A 7,479-nucleotide genomic window follows, 5' to 3' on the forward strand; every position below is an offset into this window, starting at 1 on the left:
TGGTTTGCGAAAGTATGCAATATAAACAACAAAATCTTCTCATTTTACAATAAATTTGACTTTTCCCGCTCAAATGATATTATACAAAGGGAAATATGTATATTTGTAAGTAATTCTGTCTTTTTACCCCTTATGGACTTTTCTGTCGCTTTTTGTGTGTTTTTTTTTTTTTTTGTGTTTATGTGTGTATTTTTTTATTATTATTGCTCGAAAACATTTTTGCCGAAGGGCAATTTGTCAAACGGATCATTTGGGACATTTCACTGAAAAAAGAGATATTATATATGTAAATTATAGAATACATATATTAAATATCATTAACAAGTAATATTAACTATGCATGTTTAAACGCAAGTAACCTTACTCCAATTCATGTGACATTAGTTTGAGCTGGTCACAATATGAAACAGAAAAAGATTAACGCAGATTGTATGATTATTATCTCGGAGGTCCTAGTCTGTAATTGTCTTTGATGTTAAAATCAAGCAAGGTCACAACATTTCTCTAATTTGAAATGTAATACATATGTAAGACTTCACTGTCTTCAAAAAATACTAAGACTTATTCGAATACTACAATGATTTATAAAAAACTATTAGTTATTTATTTTAAAAGATAAACTCAATATCATCAGTTTAATTAGAGTAAGGTGGACCTGAGAAAGTTGAAACACGTTTTACTTGGAGGTACTAATAGTCAAACGAGTTAAAATATATTTATGATAAGTACTTTTTGTGTAATTTTCATTTGGATATAAATTTCCCGGCCCACCCTATAATCAAGTCATCAAATTGACTTTAAAATCTCTTTGGTACATATTATAGTTGAATTAAAGATTTTTTTTCCATATTTGAGTAGCTGACATCAAAAAGAAAAAAAATTGAACGGTGTTCCATGGAACATGGGTTCAATGAATGGAACTGATTTTTTTTTAACGTTGAACGGTAAAAATCAGATTTTAGTGTTCCGTTCCACTAGTGCTTACAAAAATTCAAGAAATAAAAGTTTATATATTTTATTCTATTTTTTAAATATAATGTACAGGGCTGATAAAGCATAGACGAACATTTGGGAGACCTTTTGTATGGCAGTGCCTCAGGAAGGGGGTCTGAGGGGGGGGGAGATTTTGAAGGCTCTTATCGACCATGAAAGTTTCTAGTACACTAATTTAACTCGAACATAGGAATTTTACCAGTCAATAATTCTAAATCATGGGACCACAGCTCATCATTTGGGCGTGGATGTAAGCTAATGGACCACTAAAAAAATAAATTCTCCTCTTTTGTGCAGCGGGGGCGGCAGTATAGCTCTGCTGAAAAACATTGTTTCCCTCTGGGGAGTTGGGCTTCACCCAGGACAAGACCACATCCTTCACTACGTTCTGATACTCCTTGAAACAGATTTTCAGACCTTTACGGATCCAATAAGGGGGAATTCTCTTCCTGCCTGATCCACAACTACCAGCATAATTGCGCTCGTTCCTGGAGTTTCTCGAATAATCCACGGTCCAGTTTTTCTTGTCTTGTTGTTGTGCTGGCTGCAAATTAAATTGGCTATGCTTTGCCTTTTGGGTTCCATCTTGATAATGAATGAACTGATTCTGTCAGTTGTAGCTTATTTGAACGCTAATATTTACCGGATTATATGTGATTTAAAAAAATCTTGAGACTTAGTTCTCAAATGCGGCCTCCCACACACTATCAAAGCGGAAGTAACAATTTACTGTCGTAGAGTGTATGTGGTACTAGCTCATGATTGGAAAGCGGAATCTGAGTACAGAACGGAATTGAACTATGAACGTTGACAGAAGGAAAATAAAGTTATGAACAGAAGGCCAAAATAGTGGAGTGCTTCCTGGTCTGAACATATAAATTTATTATTCATATTCGAGAATACTCGTGGATTGACGAACAAGCATAATACCAGACAAAATCAGTGATTTCCACTTGGTTAGGGTGCATGATGTGACATAAGAAGAGGTTCTTTGGAAGTAGTGAGGCAAGCCCTTGAGAAGATTAGGGGAGGCACTCAAAGGTCGTGTCCTAGGAGAGTACGAAGAAATTGGGGACGTAAACCAGGAAATTTCCCAAAATGAATAGTCCATCCTATAGAATGATAATTAATTGACAACGGAGATGTGATGATCAATTCTTCTATTTGAATCACTGTTGTGTTTGTTTAGTATTTAATTAATTTAAAGTACTAACACGGTAAAGATTCAAACCACAACCTCCTGTGTTCTGTTTATATATCGAATAAAATAATTATTTTTTTGCAAAATAATACTCATTTATTCATCATATGAGATATTTAGCATAAGAATAATACCTATTTATGATACTATCATTTCAAATTGAATTAAAATATACAAACACATATATCAATATACTAAGTATCTTTTTTTGGCCAAATGTTCCTTTGTCAAAATTTAAACCGGCAAATTGTCTTTAGAATAAATGTCCGTTCTACAAATTGTACTTATTATTTAGAACAATGATATTGTTGACAAAAAAAATATAATTCGACGAGACTAAGATGATCTACGCATTACATTTCAAATACTTCCATATAAAAAAGAAACTAAAGTCCAACGGCTATTTTTAAAGTTTTTAAAAAGCCTCAGAATTTGTAATTGCATCATCATCCATGTTTTCATTATTAAATTGCGTAAATCATTTGACCAATTTGATTGAGATTCAATGAATGACCCCTACAGTATAAAGAAAAAATGAGAGCCTAATATCCATGGATTACTTTATAAAATAACTGAAGTCTTTCAGGCATTTAGTTCAACTCATATTAAAAAAGAAAAAAAAAAGACAAAAGTACTCTAGATAAAAAAATAAAAATAAATAGACCTTAGATGGGATTATAATAATGAGCTAAAGTACTCCCTGGCTCATCAAATCATATTATTATTATTTATTTATTTTCAAGCTGTTATTATTCTTGAGGAGAGACCCCCTAAGTATTGAGTGAGGAGCCACGTGTTAGGGTGCTCATGAAAAAAGGAGAGTAACACTAAGGATTTGTTGGGGAGTTAGTTATCTTCTATATTATAAAATAAAAATGAGTATGTTCCTCAACCCCTAATAACTGAGGGCAATGTCATGTGCACAATTGTATGTAGCAACTTCCACATGAAGAAAAAAGGGGGATTATATTTTGATTAAACTCCAGGTCTGGCTTGTATTTTGAAACCTAAAGTTATGTCATATTTCACTGATTTCCGATGTAAGACCAAGAAAATATTATTTGGATCAATCTATTATTTCATTATTCTGTATTTATTATTCATTGTTATTATTAGTTATATGATTGTAATTGTACATTTTTTAGTATGTAGATTATATTTAATTAAAGCCTTCTTTTTTAAACTTTGAACTTCAAATATATTTCGAAATACTCTACTTTGTCGTTTCATTAGTTATTATTCTGAGAATAAGGTTAATAATGAATTACAATTTCATGGAGTGTGACGTTATAAAATCTACTGTAACGGATAAAAAACGTTAAGTCAATTATACGTAGTATATCTTCATTAAACATTTTGCTAATAAATACTTTCGTTATACCCTCAAAAATTATAATAAAGCAGGCAGATGATTATCACATAAGTATTTTAAACAATGATACCATATGTCTTCCCCTCCCCCTTCTCCTTGCACGCGTTTTTCTCTACAATATTATCAACTATACTTATGGACCATAAGTTATGGTATAAGTTATAACTAAGGGTGATAATTTTGGTAAGAATAGAAAAGAGAAGAGAAGAAATACTTATGGCATCATTGATTAAATAATATACATCTTCTTCTATCAATCCAGAACGTCATCATTCCCGCCTATATTATTCAATATTAATATAATATCAGATGGTGATAGTCGATAGTAAACTGAATAAAATCCCCCAAATGACGTCGCCTTCTGTCTGGATTTCTGAAAATGGAGGCCCAGGAATTTGGGAATTACTTACTAGATGAGAAACAGATGGTTTGTCGGATTTGTCGAAATAAATGTGCCTTTGGTCTCCTATCTAGAATTACACGCCGCTCATTATTCTCATCTCATATCAAGAGAATGGATCTTCATCTAAAAAATCAAGTTAATGATGAATACATCAAGTCAGACTCTGATCTCACAAAGATGCTTATTGGATGTAATATAACCTTATCCATTCCTAATCATCTATGTTCAAAAAATTTATGGAGAAATACACGTGTAAACTTATCCCTTCCCGAGGAGCCATCATTAAATTAATGGTGGATGTTGGTACTGATGCCATCTATAGAAATACATATAAAAATGTTTTTAGTCGTCCACACCAAATGACGATCAAGTTATCAGTAAAAAGTATAAAATATTTACTAATTTCGGAATGAAACTCTCAATTTTGTACTATCTGTTGCGTCTTGACGAGGGAGAGACACAAACTTATTTATAATAGGAGAGATCCAGGATGACCGAGAGAAATGAGGAGAAGAGTTCACGTGGAGGAATAATGTAACACTGTGTATTCTAACTATACTCTAATATATTTACAAAAGACGATACTATTTATAACACGTAAAACACAGTACTTATAATACATAGATGAATATACAAGAAGATAAAACATGTAAGGAGATATTAAATACATAACACTATCTAACAGTAAGTATTCAATCTTTCTTTAAATCTAACCCTAATATATGATTCTATTTTAGCTAAACATATCAAGAATTATGATACACAACTCAGTAAAGGGCAAAAACAACTGCTTAAATGGTCACAACAACGGGGGTAGTAGCTTTGGATGGTTCGCAACTAGTTTGTCTGAGACTAGTTTCTTCACTTAAAGACTTGGGTATGATCATTAAGTTTTCCAATATTACATAGTCAATAAATATTACTTTTTTATGACTTAAGGCTTAGCTATGGTTGATAGGCTTCAAGAAATGGTGTTCAGAAAACTCATAAAAGGCAAAAACAACTGCTTAAATGGTCACAACAACGGGGGTAGTTGCATTGGGTGTAGCATTATAATTACCAATTGTGTATATATGTTGTTATATAAGCATAAATAGCGGAGAAAAAAGCTTTTTTGATGCTCTTAATAAGGAGTAATATCGCCGGACATTACTACATAATTAGCTTTTGCTCTAAATCTTTACGATGTCATGTTAGAAAACTACAATAAGTCAAGAATGGTTGCCTGAATTGTCTTATCAGTTAAATTTGACTGCATGGATTAACTTTTCATTTTTTAGATAAATATGAAATTAATGAAAGTGGGATTCTAAAAGCTGTTCTTACTAAGATTGGAAGAAGATATGGATTGAAATCTAACATTATTTTATGATTTACTTTATTATTAATAATTATTAAAATCTCATCGGTAGAAATATATCTATCCTGTGTACAATTGCATATGCAACTTGCACATAAGGAAAAAAGGTGATGATCTTTTTGATTAAACTCCACGTCTGGCTTGTATTTTGCAACCTCAAGTTATGACATATTGAACTGAATTCCGATGTTAGAACAAGAAGATATTATTTGAATCAATCTATTATTTCAATATTCTGTGTTTATAATTTATTGTTATTATTAGTTATATGATTCTAATTGTTTAATTTTGTATATTTAACTTAAATGTATGATGGTTTATTTTTTAGTATGTAGATTATATTTAATTTAAGCCTTCTATTTTAAATTTGGAACTTCAAATATATTTCGAAATACTCTTATTTTGTCGTTTTTTTAGTTATTTTCTGAGAATATGGTTCACAATAAATTACTATTTCATGAAGTGTGACGTTTCCAAATCTACTGTAACGGATAAAAATCGTCTAAGTCTGATAAATACTGATGTGATTATCAGCGATAATCATATCAGTATTTTAAACAATGATACCATGTGTCTTTCTCCCCCCTGTCTCCTCGCACGCGTTTTTCTCTACAATATTATCAACTATAGTTATAACCTTTTATTTCTATTAACCTTGATAATATGAAGAGAGGAAGAGAATAGAAAAAAAGAAGAATACTTTATTATAAGAAGTGAAGGCGCAACTCTTACTTCTTCTGAGAGTTGCGCCCAAAAGCATTAAACCAAGTAGTGCATCGAGCACCATTAGCCCAAATTTCAAAAAATATGTAGAAAATAATATTTAAAAAAATATTAATAAAAGTTGTAGCACATACATAAAACTGTGGTGTTCTTTAATAAACTCGTCACCAGGCCAGGGCCAGGAAGATAAGAATATCGGGAAGAAAGAGATTGATGGAGATTTAACAAAAGAGGTAATATATTAAGACATAATAGACACGAGGACTGACAACATCCTCTGAAAAGTACATATGTTAAATAAGATAAATGTAAGATAAGGTACACATATCAAATAAATAAAAGAGTAGATTTATATTAAGGGTCAAGCAGGTTGAGTGCATGGACACTAGAAAAACTACAATTTAAAATAAACAAAAATATTTTTACCCTGGCCTAGGCAAAAAGTTAAGGTTTGTTGGGATGAAAAAAGATACTATTATTATGTCAATAGAAATAAAGAATTAAATATTGCATGCATGGTTAAAAGCTAGTTTTATAAAATTTCGTCAAATGACAGTTGAAATATTTTGGTTTAGTAATTTATGTTTTACAAAAAAAAATTATTACTTATTAGTTATTTTAACCTTGAATAATATCACCCTAATTTAGAAAAAAAAGCCAAAAGTATCACAACTATGAACCATTTTGGACATTAATTTGAATTATTTAATTCAATCACAGATGGATAAAGGAAATATAATATTTGCCAATACAAAATTAAATATTGAATAGATAATAGTAGTAAACATAAATGATAATTGCCGCCCTGACCTCTTAATTCAAAATTAATACACGTCATAACTCAGATGTACGTCATACATAAAGTTATTATATTATAATATAAGTATAAAGTTTTGTTGCCATTTGTTATTATTAATTTGTTTCACTTTCTATTTATAGCTACTATTAAAATTTATAATTAATATTTATCGTTATAATTAATCGTTTTTTATTTTACCAATATTTCATTAACTTAATATCACAAATATACGTTATAATACTTAAATTTATTAGTAATGAATTAAAAAGTAATATTTATTACTAAGAGTTCATATAAAACATACAGTCAGGACGGGCAAATGTAAAAATAAATTTTGGTACCCTTGCAAAAGTTTGCCGGATTAGGTATTTTACTGCAGTCTGTCCTGAAGGTGTTTTAGGGATGATGCATTTGATTTATTAATTTTTACATTATCAAAAGTAGGCCTGGATTTTAATTTATTTTATCCTTCTGGTCAAAATAAGGATATAATTTTCAAAATAAATTACGAACTATGTAATTTTACTTAAAATAATCAATAGAAACCAAATTTTTCATCCATAAGCAAATTTAAACCTTTTTATCAATTTTCACATATTAAAAGTACAATTTGTGTTCAATTTGTTTC

General features: G+C 30.2%; 1 long non-coding RNA gene across 1 annotated transcript; it reads left to right on the forward strand.

Annotated features, from left to right (window-relative positions):
• Window positions 1-4,707: 4,707 nt before the first annotated feature.
• On the forward strand, window positions 4,708-5,729 carry LOC139905737 (uncharacterized). The gene is made up of 2 exons (XR_011780764.1): window positions 4,708-4,846; window positions 4,909-5,729. It is a non-coding gene; the product is annotated as an uncharacterized lncRNA (long non-coding RNA).
• Window positions 5,730-7,479: the final 1,750 nt, after the last annotated feature.

The sequence above is a fragment of the Lepeophtheirus salmonis genome, chromosome 6, assembly GCF_016086655.4.
Source record: "Lepeophtheirus salmonis chromosome 6, UVic_Lsal_1.4, whole genome shotgun sequence".
Taxonomy (NCBI): domain Eukaryota; kingdom Metazoa; phylum Arthropoda; class Copepoda; order Siphonostomatoida; family Caligidae; genus Lepeophtheirus; species Lepeophtheirus salmonis.